The 15,199-nt window shown below is 40.8% G+C and overlaps 1 non-coding gene across 1 annotated transcript; it reads right to left on the bottom strand.

The window, feature by feature from the left end:
• Positions 1 to 6,585: 6,585 nt before the first annotated feature.
• On the bottom strand, positions 6,586 to 6,693 carry LOC130971346 (small nucleolar RNA R71). The gene has a single exon (XR_009082569.1). It is a non-coding gene; the product is annotated as a small nucleolar RNA R71 (small nucleolar RNA).
• Positions 6,694 to 15,199: the final 8,506 nt, after the last annotated feature.

Genomic DNA, 15,199 nt, shown 5'->3' with positions numbered 1-15,199 from the left:
CAGATCTGTGAGACTGTAAAGACGAATGGAGTTGATCCTGAAGTCTACAAACTCATGCTTTTCCCTTTTGCTGTAAGAGACAGAGCTAGAATACAGTTGGATTCACAACTTAAGGATAGCCTGGACTCCTGGGATAAGCTGGTCACTGCCTTCTTGGATAAATTATTTCCTCCTCAAAAGCTGAGTAAGCTGAGAGTGGATGTTCAAACCTTCAAACAAAAAGATGGTGAATCCCTCTATGAAGCTTGGGAAAGATACAAGCAGCTGACCAAGAAATGTCCATCTGACATGTTTTCAGAATGGACCATTTTAGATATATTCTATTATGGTCTCTCTGAATTTTCGAAAATGTCATTGGACCACTCTGCAGGTGGATTTATTCACCTAAAGAAAACGCGTGAAGAGGCTCAAGAACTCATTGACATGGTTGCAAATAACCAGTTCATGTACACTTCTGAGAGGAATTCCGTGAATAATGGGATACCTCAGAAGAAAGGAGTTCTTGAAATTGATACTCTGAATGCCATATTGGCTCAGAACAAAGTGTTGACTCAACAGGTCAACATGATCTCTCAAAATCTGAATGGATGGCAACATGCATCCAACAGTACTAGAGAGGCAGCTTCTGAAGAAGCTTATGATCCTGAGAACCCTGCCATGGCAGAGGTTAATTACATGGGTGAACCTTATGGAAACACCTATAACTCATCATGGAGAAATCATCCAAATTTCTCATGGAAGGATCAACAAAAGCCTCAACAAGGCTTTAACAATGGTGGACACAACAGGCTGAACAATAGCAAGCCATATCCATCATCTTCTCAGCAACAGACAGAGAATTCTGAACAAAACACCTCTAATTTAGCCAATGTAGTCTCTGATCTGTCAAATGCCACTTTCAGTTTCATGAGTGAAACAAGATCCTCCATCAGAAATCTGGAGGCAGAAGTGGGCCAGCTGAGTAAGAAAGTCATTGAAACTCCTCCCAGTATTCTCCCAAGCAATACAGAAGAGAATCCAAAAGGAGAGTGCAAAGCCATTGACATAGTCAATATGGCCGAATGCACAAGGGAGGAGGAGGACAAAAATCCTAGTGAGGAAGACCTCCTGGGACGTCCCTCAAGCAAGAAGGAGTTTTCTACTAAGGATCCAAAGGAATCTGAGGCTCATACAGAGACCATAGAGATTCCATTGAATCTCCTTCTGCCATTCATGAGCTCTGAAGACTATTCATCCTCTGAAGAGGATGAAGATGTGACTGGAGAGCAAGTTGCTCAATATTTAGGAGCTATCATGAAGCTGAATGCCAAGTTATTTGGTAATGAGACTTGGGAAAGTGAACCTCCCTTGCTCATTAATGAACTGGATACTAGGATTTAGAAAATTCTACCTCAAAAGAAACAAGATCCTGGCAAGTTCTTAATACCTTGTACCATAGGCACCATGATCTTTGAAAAAGTTCTGTGTGACCTAGGGTCAGGGATAAATCTAATGCCACTCTCTGTAATGGAGAAGCTGGGGATCATTGAGGTACAACCTGCCTTGTTCTCATTACAACTGGCAGACAAGTCATTGAGACAAGCTTATGGAATAGTAGAGGACGTGTTGGTAAAGGTTGAAGGCCTTTACATCCCTGCTGATTTCATAATCTTAGACACTAGGAAGGAAGAGGATGATTGCATCATCCTTGGAAGACCTTTCCTAGCCACAGCAGGAGCTGTGATAGATGTCAACAGAGGGGAATTAGTCCTTCAATTGAATGGGGACTACATTGTGTTTAAAGCACATGGCCATCCTTCTGTGACAGAAGAGAGTAAGCATGAAGAACTTCTCTCAGTTCAGAGTCAAGAAGAGCCCCCACAGTCAAACTCTAAGTTTGGTGTTGTGAGGCCACAACCAAACTCTAAGTTTGGTGTTAAGATCCCATATCCAAACTCTAAGTTTGGTGTGGACAACTATACAACATTGACCTGATCACCTTGTGGCTCCATAAGAGCCACTGTCAAGCTATTGACATTAAAGAAGCGCTTGTTGGGAGGCAACCCAATTTTATTTATCTAATTTTATTTTATTCTATTTTTATTGTTATTTTGTATTTTATTAGGTACATGATCATGAGGAGTCACGAAAAAAATCATAAAAATTAAAAACAGAATCAAAAACAGTAGAAGAAAAAATTCTCACCCTGGAGGACGCACAGGCTGGCGTTCAACGCCAGTAAGGTGCATCTGGCCGGCGTTCAACGCCAGAACAGAGCACCATTCTGGCGCTGAACGCCAGAAACAAGCAACATCCTGGCGCTGAACGCCAGGAATGTGCCCAGAGAGGAAAAACTGGCGCTGAACGCCAGTAACAAGCATGAAACTGGCGTTCAACGCCAGAAACATGCTTTACATGGGCGTTGAACTCCCAGAATGTGCACCAATGGGCGTTTAAACGCCAGAATGATGCACAAAGGCATTTTACATGCCTATTTGGTGCAGGGATGGAATTCCTTGACACCTCAGGATCTGTGGACCCCACAGGATCACCTCAGGATCTGTGGACCCCACAGGATCCCCACCTACCATATTCCCACCTTACCTTTTAATCCTAATCACACTATCCTAATCCTATTTCACTCTTCCCCATGTCACACTTCCCAACACCTTTCACCAATCACCTCAATTCCTCTTCCCAATTACCCCATTCACCACTCACATCCCATCCACTCTTCCCCATAAACCCCACCTACCTTCAAAATTCAAAACCAATTTCCCACCGATTCCCACCCAAAATGGCCGAACATACCTCCTCCCTCTCCCTATAAATACCCTTCCTTTCTACTTCATTTTCACACAACACACACCCCTTCTTCTTCACCTAAGCCGAACCTACCACTCCCCCTTCTCTACCATATTTTCTTCTTCTTCTTCTTCTCTTCTTTCTTCTCTTGCTCGAGGGCGAGTGATGAGCGGATAATTTATACGCTTTTTGGCATTGTTTTTAGTATGTTTTTAGTATGATCTAGTTAGTTTTTAGTATATTTTATTAGTTTTTAGTTAAAATTCACTTTTCTGGACTTTACTATGAGTTTGTGTGTTTTTCTGTGATTTCAGGTATTTTCTGGCTGAAATTGAGGGACCTGAGCAAAAATCTGATCCAGAGACTGAAAAGGACTGCAGATGCTGTTGGATTCTGACCTCCCTGCACTCGAAGTGGATTTTCTGGAGCTACAGAAGCCCAATTGTCGCGCTCTCAACGGCGTTGGAAAGTAGACATCCTGGGCTTTCCAGCAATATATGATAGTCCATACTTTTCCCAAGATTTGATGGCCCAAACCGGCGTTCAAAGTCACCCTCAGATTTCCCAGCGTTAAACGCCGGAACTGGCACCAAAATGGGAGTTAAACGCCCAAACTGGCATAAAAGCTGGTGTTTAACTCCAAGAAGAGTCTCTACACGAAAAATGCTTCATTGCTCAGCCCAAGCACACACCAAGTGGGCCCAGAAGTGGATTTTTATGTCATTTACTCATCTTTGTAATTCTTAAGCTACTAGTTCCCTATAAGTATGACCTTTTACTATTGTATTTTTAATCTGGGGATCTTAGATCATCTTGAGATCTTTGAATCTTTTGATCACTGGGAGGCTGGCCTCACGGCCATGTCTAGACCTTGTTCTTATGTATTTTCAACGGTGGAGTTTCTACACACCATAGATTAAGGTGTGGAGCTCTGCTGTACCTCGAGTATTAATGCAATTACTATTGTTCTTCTATTCAATTCCGCTTGTTCTTGTTCCAAGATATCACTTGTTTTTCAACTTGATGAATGTGATGATCCGTGACACTCATCATCATTCTCACTTATGAACAAAGTGACTGACAACCACTCTTGTTCTACAAGCATATGAGGCTTAGTGAATATCTCTTGGATTCCTGATACACGATGCATGGTTGATCGCCTGACAACCGAGTGCTCGCCTGACAAACGAGCCAGCCATTCCGTGAGATCAGAGTCTTCGTGGTATAGGCGAGAACTGATGGCGGCATTCAAGAGAATCCGGAAGGTCTAACCTTGTCTGTGGTATTCTGAGTAGGATTCAATGATTGAATGACTGTGACGTGCTTCAAACTCCTAGCAGGCGGGGCGTTAGTGACAGACGCAAAAGAATCGATGGATTTTATTCCGGCCTGACCGAGAACCGACAGCTGATTAGCCATATGCTGCGACAGACCATGGGAACATTTTCACTGAGAGGATGGGAGGTAGCCACTGACAACGGTGAAACCCTACATGAGCTTGCCATGGAAAGGAGTAAGAAGGATTGGATGAAGACAGTAGGAAAGCAGAGAGACGGAAGGGAAGGCATCTTCATACGCTTATCTGAAGCTCTCACCAATGATATACATAAGTATCTCTATCTTTATCTTTATGCTTTATTCGTTTATCACTATACCCATTTGAGTCTGCCTGACTGAGATTTACAAGGTGACCATAGCTTGCTTCATACCAATAATCTCCGTGGGATCGACCCTTACTCGCGTAAGGTATTACTTGGACGACCCAGTGCACTTGCTGGTTAGTTGTGCGAAGTTGTAGTGATCACAATTTCGTGCACCAAGTTTTTGGCGCCGTTGCCGGGGATTGTTCTTGTGTATGGACAACTGACGGTTCATCTTGTTGCTTAGATTAGGTATTTTTTTTTCAGAGTTCTTAAAAATGCATTCTAGTGTTTCATGATGATCTGTTGAAATCTGGCTGGCTGAAAAGCCATGTCTAATCTTATTGGACCGAGGTTTCAACTGATCATCACAATAGCTTATTGATCTCTATCAATCTTGCTATTGGAGCAATGATCTGCTAAGGCTTGGCTGGCCATTGGCCATGTCTAGTGTTTTGGACCGAAGCTTTCTTTGAAAGCTTGGCTGGCTGTGAAGCCATGTCTAGTTCCTGGACCGGAGTCTTAGACTAGCATTGCAATGATTCCTGGAAATTCAATTTGAGAATTCTGAAACCTTTATTTTTCTTTTTATATAATTTTCGAAAAAAAAAGCACAAAAAAATTCACAAAATCATAAAAACCAAAAATATTTGATGTTTCTTGCTTGAGTCTAGTGTCTCATCTTAAGTTTGGTGTCAATTGCATACATTCATTCATGTGTCTTAAGGATCTTCAAGTAATTCTTGATGATTTCTTACTCTGATCTTTGAATTCTTTTGACTTGAGTGTTTATGTGTCTCATATAGTGTCAGTAGTATACAAACTGCTAAGTTTGGTGTCTTGCATGCATTGTTATTTGATTCTTGTTGCATTTTGATTATTAAAAATCCAAAAATATTTTTAATTTGTGTCTTTTCAAGTCAATAATACAAAGAATTGAAGATTCAGAACATACTGCAGAGGAATTATACAGAAAAAGCTGGGCGTACAAAACGCCCAGTGAAGAAGGACAGACTGGCGTTTAAACGCCAGCCAGGGTACCTGGTTGGGCGTTTAACGCCCAAAAAGGTAGCATTTTGGGCGTTAAACGCCAGAATGGATACCATTCTGGGCGTTTAACGCCAGGATGGCACAAGGGGGAAGATTTTGTTTTTCAAATCAATTTTTTCAAGTTTTCAAAGTTTTTCAAAATTAAATCTTTTTCAAATCATATCTTTTCAATCAAATGTTTTCAAAATCAATTTCTTTCCTTTTTCAAAGATACTTACTAACAATTAATGATTTGATTGAACATTTCAAGTATGTTGCCTTTTCTGTTGAGGAAGGTTCAATGTTTGAATCATATCTTTTCTTGTTAGGCAAGTCATTAATTTTTAAAATCAAATCTTTTAAAAATTGTTTTCAAAACATATCTTTTAAAATTGTTTTCAAATCAAATATTTTCAATCATATCTTTTTAATCACATCTTTTTCAAAATAAGTTTTCAATCAAATCTTTTTAACTTCTAATTTCAAAATTTTTTTCAAAAATCACTTGATTTCTTTTCCACTTTGAATTTTCGAAAATTATCAATCAATTTTTCAAAATGTTTTTGACATCTTTTTAATTAATTTTCGAAAATTCTCTTCCCTTCCTCCGACATCCTTCCATTTATGGAGTAACACTCCTTCTCAATGGACAATTCGAACTCTATCTCACTAAGTTCGAATTCTCTACTTCCTCCTTCTATTTTTCTGTTCCTCTGACACCCCAAGGAATCTCTATACTGTGACATAGAGGAGCCGAAAACAACAACAATGCCAACAATGCAAGGAAGGTGCTGGGTGACTTTACTGCACCTACTCCCAATTTCTATGGGAGAAGCATCTCTATCCCTGCCATTGGAGCAAACAACTTTGAGCTTAAGCCTCAATTAGTTTCTCTAATGCAACAGAATTGCAAGTTCCATGGACTTCCAATGGAAGATCCTCATCAGTTTTTAGCCGAGTTCTTGCAAATCTATGACACAGTCAAGACTAATGGGGTTGACCCTGAGGTCTACAGACTGATGCTATTCCCTTTTGCTGTAAGAGACAGAGCTAGAATATGGTTGCACTAAAGTCTTGGGAAAAGCTAGTCAATGCCTTCTTGGCAAAGTTCTTTCCACCTCAAAAATGGAGTAAGCTTAGAGTGGAAGTCCAAACCTTCAGACAGAAGGATGGAGAATCCCTCTATGAAGCTTGGGAAAGATACAAACAATTAATCAGAAAATGTCCCTCAGACATGCTTTCTGAATGGAGCATCATAGGTATTTTCTATGATGGTCTCTCTGAACTATCCAAGATGTCTTTGGATAGCTCTGCTGGAGGATCTCTTCATCTGAAGAAGACGCCTACAGAAGCTCAAGAGCTCATTGAAATGGTTGCAAATAACCAATTCATGTACACTTCTGAAAGGAATCCTGTGAACTATGGGACAAGTCAGAAGAAAGGAGTTCTTGAGATTGATGCTCTGAATGCCATATTGGCTCAGAACAAGATATTGACTCAACAAGTCAATTTGATCTCTCAAAGTCTGTCTGGAATGCAAAATGCACCAAGCAGTACTAAGGATGCTTCATCTGAGGAAGAAGCTTATGATCCTGAGAACCCTTCAATGGAAGAGGTGAATTACCTAGGAGAACCCTATGGAAACACCTATAATTCTTCATGGAGAAATCACCCAAATTTCTCATGGAAGAATCAAGAGAGACCTCAACAAGGTTTCAATAACAATAATGGTGGAAGAAACAGGTTTAGCAATGGCAAGCCTTTTCCATCATCTTCTCAGCAACAGACAGAGAATTCTAAGCAGAGCCCATCTGACTTAGCAACCATGGTCTCTGATCTAATCAAAACCACTCAAAGTTTCATGACTGAAACAAGGTCTTCCATTAGGAATTTGGAAGCACAAGTGGGACAGCTGAGCAAGAAAGTTACTGAACTCCCTCATAGTACTCTCCCAAGTAATACAGAAGAAAATCCAAAAGGAGAGTGCAAAGCCATAACCATGGCCGAATCTGGAGAGGAAAGAGAGGAAGTGGACGCCACTGAGGAAGGCCTCAAAGGGCGTGCACTGACCTCCAATGCGTTCCCAAATGAGGAACTATGGGAATCTGAGGCTCAAAATGAGACCATAGAGATTCCATTGGACTTACTTCTGCCTTTCATGAGCTCTGATGAGTATTCCTCCTCTGAAGAGGATGAGTATGTCACTGAAGAGCAAGTTGCTAAATACCTTGGAGCAATCATGAAGCTAAATGACAAGTTATTTGGAAATGAGACTTGGGAGGATGAACCTCCTTTGCTCACCAAAGAACTGGATGACTTGTCTAGGCAGAAATTACCTCAAAAGAGACAAGATCCTGGGAAGTTTTCAATACCTTGTACCATAGGCACCATGACCTTCAAGAAGGCTCTGTGTGACTTAGGGTCAAGTGTAAACCTCATGCCTCTCTCTGTAATGGAGAAGCTAGGGATCTTTGAGGTACAAGCTGCAAGAATCTCACTAGAGATGGCAGACAACTCAAGAAAACAAGCTTATGGACTTGTAGAGAATGTTTTGGTTAAGATTGAAGACCATTACATCCCTACTGATTTCATAGTCCTAGAAACTGGGAAGTGCATGGATGAAAACATCATCCTTGGCAGACCCTTCCTAGCCACAGCAAAGGCTGTGATTGATGTTGATGGAGGTGAACTGATCATTCAAGTGAATGAAGAATCCTTTGTGTTTAAAGCTCAAGGATATCCCTCTGTCACCATGGAGAGGAAGCATGAAGAGCTTCTCTCAAATCAGAGACAAACAGAGCCCCCACAGTCAAACTCTAAGTTTGGTGTTGGGAGGCCACAACCAAACTCTAAGTTTGGTGTTGAACCCCCACATTCAAACTCTAAGTTTGGTGTTGGGAGGTTCCAACATTACTCTGAGTATCTGTGAGGCTCCATAAGAGCCCTCTGTCAAGCTACTGACATTAAAGAAGCGCTTGTTGGGAGGCAACCCAATGATTATATTTTATATATTTCTCTTTGTTATTTTATGTTTTTTGTAGGTTGATGATCATAAGAAGTCACAAAATCCATTGAAAAAGCAAAAACAGAATGAAAAACAGGAAGAAAAATAGCACACCCTGGAGGAAGAATTCACTGGCGTTTAAACGCCAGTGAGGCTAGCAGTTGGGCGTTTAACGCCCAGTCTGGCACCATTCTGGGCGTTTAACGCCAGAAAGGGGCACCAGACTGGCGTTAAACGCCAGAAAAGGGCAAGAGCCTGGCGTTAAACGCCAGAAAGGGGCACCAGCCCGGCGTTTAACGCCAGATTTGGCACAAAACGTGATTTTGATTGCCATTTGGTGCAGGGATGACTTTTCCTTGACACCTCAGGATCTGTGGACCCCACAGGATCCCCACCAACCCCACCACCCTCTCTCTTCTTCACCCATTCACCAATCACCTCAATACCTCTTCCCCAAAAACCCCCACCTATCAAATCCCACTATCATCATCACTCCTTCATTTTCACACACCCTAAACACTACTTCTTCCCCTAATGGCCGAAACACAAAGCCATTCCCTTCTTCCTCATTTCTTCTTCTTCTACTCTCTTCTTTCTTCTTTTGCTCGAGGACGAGCAAACCTTTTAAGTTTGGTGTGGTAAAAGCATTGCTTTTTGTTTTTCCATAACCATTTATGGCATCCAAAGCCGGTTCAACTGAGAAGGCATGACCTCAAGCCCATCACTAAGAAAAGGATGGAGCAAACAAAAGATCCCTCTCATCAAGAGATCCCTGAGATACCTCAAGGGATGCACTTTTCTCCACAAGACTATTGGGAGCAAATTAACACCTCCCTAGGAGAATTGAGTTCCAACATGGGACAACTAAGAGAGGAGCAACAAAGACAAGGAAGAGACATTGAGGAGCTCAAGCACTCCATAAGACCTTCAAAAGGGAAGAACAAGCCGCCATCACTGAGGTGGACCCGTTCTTTAATCTCCTTGTTCTTTATTTTTCTGTTTTTCGAAAATTATGCTTTATGTTTATCTATGTTTGTGTCTTGTGATCATTAGTGTCTTAGTGTCTATGCCTTAAAGTTATGAATGTCCTATGAATCCATCACCTTTCTTAAAAGAAAACTGTTTTTATCACAAAAGAACAAGAAGTACAGGATTTCAAATTCATCTTTAAAACTAGCTTAATTAGTTTGATGTGGTGACAATACTTTTTGTTTTCTGAATGTATGCTTGAACAGTGCATATGTCTTTTGAATTTGTTGTTCATGAATGTTAAATTATTGGCTCTTGAAAGAATGATGAAAAAGGAGACATGTTACTGAGGATCTGAAAAATCATAAAAATGATTCTTGAAGCAAGAAAAAGCAGTGAATACGAAAAAAAAAGAAGAAAAAGAGAAAAAGAAAGAAAAAGAAAGAAATAAAGTTGTGATCCAAGGCAAAAAGAGTGTGCTTAAGAACCCTGGACACCTCTAATTGGGGACTTTAGCAAAGCTGAGTCACAATCTGAAAAGGTTCACCCAATTATGTGTCTGTGGCATGTATGTATCCGGTGGTAATACTGGAAGACAGAGTGCTTTAGGCCACGGCCAAGACTCATAAAGTAGCTGTGTTCAAGAATCATCATACTTAACTAGGAGAATCAATAACACTATCTGGATTCTGAGTTCCTAGAGAAGCCAATCATTCTGAATTTCAAAGGATAAAGTGAGATGCCAAAACTGTTCGGAGGCAAAAAGCTACTAGTCCCGCTCATCTAATTTGGAGCTAAGTTTCATTGATAATTTGGAGTCTATAGTATATTCTCTTCTTTTTATCTTATTTGATTTTCAGTTGCTTGAGGACAAGCAACAATTTAAGTTTGGTGTTGTGATGAGCGGATAATTTATACGCTTTTTGGCATTGTTTTTAGTATGTTTTTAGTATGATCTAGTTAGTTTTTAGTATATTTTTATTAGTTTTTAGTTAAAATTCACTTTTCTGGACTTTACTATGAGTTTGTGTGTTTTTCTGTGATTTCAGGTATTTTCTGGCTGAAATTGAGGGACCTGAGCAAAAATCTGATCCAGAGACTGAAAAGGACTGCAGATGCTGTTGGATTCTGACCTCCCTGCACTCAAAGTGGATTTTCTGGAGCTACAGAAACCCAATTGGCGCGCTCTCAACGGCGTTGGAAAGTAGACATCCTGGGCTTTCCAGCAATATATGATAGTCCATACTTTTCCCAAGATTTGATGGCCCAAACCGGCGTTCAAAGTCACCCTCAGATTTCCCAGCGTTAAACGTCGGAACTGGCACCAAAATGGGAGTTAAACGCCCAAACTGGCATAAAAGCTGGCGTTTAACTCCAAGAAGAGTCTCTACACGAAAAATGCTTCATTGCTCAGCCCAAGCACACACCAAGTGGGCCCAGAAGTGGATTTTTATGTCATTTACTCATCTTTGTAATTCTTAAGCTACTAGTTCCCTATAAGTAGGACCTTTTACTATTGTATTTTTAATCTGGGGATCTTAGATCATCTTGAGATCTTTGAATCTTTTGATCACTGGGAGGCTGGCCTCACGGCCATGCCTAGACCTTGTTCTTATGTATTTTCAACGGTGGAGTTTCTACACACCATAGATTAAGGTGTGGAGCTCTGCTGTACCTCGAGTATTAATGCAATTACTATTGTTCTTCTATTCAATTCCGCTTGTTCTTGTTCCAAGATATCACTTGTTTTTCAACTTGATGAATGTGATGATCCGTGACACTCATCATCATTCTCACTTATGAACAAAGTGACTGACAACCACTCTTGTTCTACAAGCATATGAGGCTTAGTGAATATCTCTTGGATTCCTGATACACGATGCATGGTTGATCGCCTGACAACCGAGTGCTCGCCTGACAAACGAGCCAGCCATTCCGTGAGATCAGAGTCTTCGTGGTATAGGCGAGAACTGATGGCGGCATTCAAGAGAATCCGGAAGGTCTAACCTTGTCTGTGGTATTCTGAGTAGGATTCAATGATTGAATGACTGTGACGTGCTTCAAACTCCTAGCAGGCGGGGCGTTAGTGACAGACGCAAAAGAATCGATGGATTTTATTCCGGCCTGACCGAGAACCGACAGCTGATTAGCCATATGCTGTGACAGAGCATGGGAACATTTTCACTGAGAGGATGGGAGGTAGCCACTGACAACGGTGAAACCCTACATGAGCTTGCCATGGAAAGGAGTAAGAAGGATTGGATGAAGACAGTAGGAAAGCAGAGAGACGGAAGGGAAGGCATCTTCATACGCTTATCTGAAGCTCTCACCAATGATATACATAAGTATCTCTATCTTTATCTTTATGCTTTATTCGTTTATCACTATACCCATTTGAGTCTGCCTGACTGAGATTTACAAGGTGACCATAGCTTGCTTCATACCAACAATCTCCGTGGGATCGACCCTTACTCGCGTAAGGTATTACTTGGACGACCCAGTGCACTTGCTGGTTAGTTGTGCGAAGTTGTAGTGATCACAATTTCGTGCACCAGCGAGCAATATTTTAAGTTTGGTGTGGTAAAAGCATAAGCTTTTTTTTGTTTTTCCATTACCAATGGCACCTAAGGCCGGAGTATCCTCTAGAAAAGGAAAAGGGAAGACAAAAGCTTCCACCTCCGAGTCATGGAAGATGGAAAGATTCATCTCCAAGAGCCATCAAGACCACTTCTATGATGTTGTGGCAAAGAAGAAGGTGATCCCTGAGGTCCCTTTCAAGCTCAAGAAAAATGAGTATCCGGAGATCCGACATGAAGTCCGAAGAAGAGGTTGGGAAGTCTTAACCAACCCCATGCAACAAGTCAGAATCTTAATGGTTCAAGAGTTCTATGCCAATGCATGGATCACTAGGAACCATGATCAAGGTATGAACCCGAGTCCAAAGAATTATCTCACAATGGTTCGGGGGAAATACTTGGATTTCAGTCCGGAAAATGTAAGGTTGGCGTTTCACTTGCCCATGATGCAAGGAGATGAACGCCCCTACACTAGAAGGGTCAACTTTGATCAAAGGTTGGACCAAGTCCTTATGGACATTTGTGTGGAAAGAGCTCAATGGAAGAGAGACTCCAAAGGCAAGCCAGTCCAACTAAGAAGACTGGACCTCAAGCCTATAGCTAGAGGATGGTTGGAGTTCATTCAACGCTCCATCATTCCTACTAGCAACCGATCTGAAGTTACTGTGGATCGGGCCATCATGATTCATGGCATCATGATTGGAGAGGAAGTAGAAGTTCATGAGGTCATCTCCAATGAAATCTACAAAATAGCCGACAAGCCCTCACCTATGGCACGGCTAGCTTTTCCTCACCTTATTTGCCATCTATGTTACTCAGCTGGAGTTATCATAGAAGGAGACATCTCCATTGAAGAGGATAAGCCCATCACCAAGAAGAGGATGGAGCAAGCAAGAGAAGCCCCTCACGGTTCTCAAGAGGTGCATGAGGAAGCTCATCATCAAGAAATCCCTGAGATGCCTCAAGGGATGCATTTTCCTCCAAACAACTATTGGGAGCAACTCAACACTTCTTTAGAAGGTTTGAGCCACAATGTGGAACAATTAAGGGTGGAACATCATGAGCACTCCATCATTCTCCAAGAAATAAGAGAAGATCAAAGAGCAATGAGGGAGGAGCAACAAAGGCAAGGAAGGGACATAGAAGAGCTAAAGAACATCATTGGTCCTTCAAGAAGAAGACGCCACTAAAGGTGGATTCATTCCTTGTTCTTTATTTCTTTCTGTTTTCGGTTTTTAATATTGTGTTTATCTATGTTTTGTGTCTTTATTTCATGATCATTAGTATGTAACCATGCCTTAAAGCTATGAATAAATTCCATTAATCCTTCACCTTTCTTAAAAGAAAAATGTTTTAATTCAAAAGAACAAGAAGTACATAAATTTCGAAAATAGCTCTTGAATTTAGTTTAATTATATTGATGTGGTGACAATACTTTTTGTTTTCTGAATGAATGCTTGAACAGTGCATATGTCTTTTGATCTTGTTGTATATGAATGTTAAAATTGTTGGCTCTTGAAAGAATGATGAACAAAGAGAAATGTTATTGATGATCTGAAAAATCATGAAATTGATTCTTGAAGCAAGAAAAAGCAGTGAATGGCGAAAAAAAAAGGAGAAATAGAAAAAGCCAAGAGCCCTTAAAACCAAAAGGCAAGGGTAAAAAGGATCCAAGGCTTTGAGCATCAATGGATAGGAGGGCCCAAGGAAATTAAATCCAGGCCTAAGCGGCTAAATCAAGCTGTCCCTAACCATGTGCTTGTGTCATGAAGGTCCAAGTGAAAAGCTTGAGACTGAGTGGTTAAAGTCGTGATCCAAAGCAAAAGAGTGTGCTTAAGAGCTCTGGACACCACTAACTGGGGACTCTAGCAAAGCTGAGTCACAATCTGAAAAGGTTCACCCAGTTATGTGTCTGTGGCATTTATGTATCCGGTGATAATACTGGAAAACAAAGTGCTTAGTGCCACGGCCAAGACTCATAAAAGTAGCTGTGTTCAAGAATCAACATACTTAACTAGGAAAGTCAAATAACACTATCCGAAATTCTAAGTTCCAAGAGAAGCCAATCATTCTAAACTTCATAGGAAAAAGTGAGATGCCAAAACTGTTCAGAAACAAAAAGCTGCAAGTCCCGCTCATCTAATTATAATTAATATTCATTGATATTTTGGAATTTATAGTATATTCTCTTCTTTTTATCCTATTTGATTTTCAGTTGCTTGGGGACAAGCAACAATTTAAGTTTGGTGTTGTGATGAGCGGATAATTTATACGCTTTTTGGCATTGTTTTTAGGTAGTTTTTAGTAGGTTCAAGCTACTTTTAGGGATGTTTTCATTAATTTTTATGTTAAATTCACATTTCTGGACTTTACTATGAGTTTGTGTGTTTTTCTGTGATTTCAGGTAAATTCTGGCTGAAATTGAGGGATTTGAGCAAAACTCTGAAAAAAAGCTGACAAAAGGACTGCTGATGCTGTTGGAATCTGACCACCCTGCACTCGAAATGGATTTTCTGGAGCTACAGAACTCCAATTGGCGCGCTCTCAACGGCGTTGGAAAGTAGACATCCAGGGCTTTCCAGCAATATATAATAGTTCATACTTTATTCGGAAATTGACGACGTAACTTGGCGTTGAACGCCAAGTACATGCTGCTGTCTGGAGTTAAACGCTAGAAAAACGTCATGATCCGGAGTTGAACGCCCAAAACACGTCATAAGTCGGAGTTCAACTCCAAGAGAAGCCTCAGCTCGTGGATTGATCAAGCTCAGCCCAAGCATACACCAAGTGGGCCCCGGAAGTGGATTTATGCATCAATTACTTACTCATGTAAACCCTAGGAGCTAGTTTATTATAAATAGAACATTTAACTAATGTATTTGACATCTTGGGACGATTAGTTCTCAGATCATGGGGGCTGGCCATTCGGCCATGCCTGAACCTTTTACTTATGTATTTTCAACGGTGGAGTTTCTGCACACCATAGATTAAGGGTGTGGAGCTCTGCTGTACCTCAAGTATTAATGCAATTCTATTTTCTTTTATTCAATTCTCTCTTATTCTTATTCCAAGATATTCATTCGTACCCAAGAACATGATGAATGTGATGATTATATGACGCTCATTATCATTCTCACTTATGAACGCGTGTGATTGACAACCACTTCCGTTCTACATGCAACCGAGCTTGAATGTGT

The sequence above is a fragment of the Arachis stenosperma genome, chromosome 3, assembly GCF_014773155.1.
Source record: "Arachis stenosperma cultivar V10309 chromosome 3, arast.V10309.gnm1.PFL2, whole genome shotgun sequence".
Classification (NCBI taxonomy): domain Eukaryota; kingdom Viridiplantae; phylum Streptophyta; class Magnoliopsida; order Fabales; family Fabaceae; genus Arachis; species Arachis stenosperma.
The sequence above is the reverse complement of the archived record's forward strand: the minus strand, read 5'-3'. Positions and strand labels throughout refer to the sequence as shown.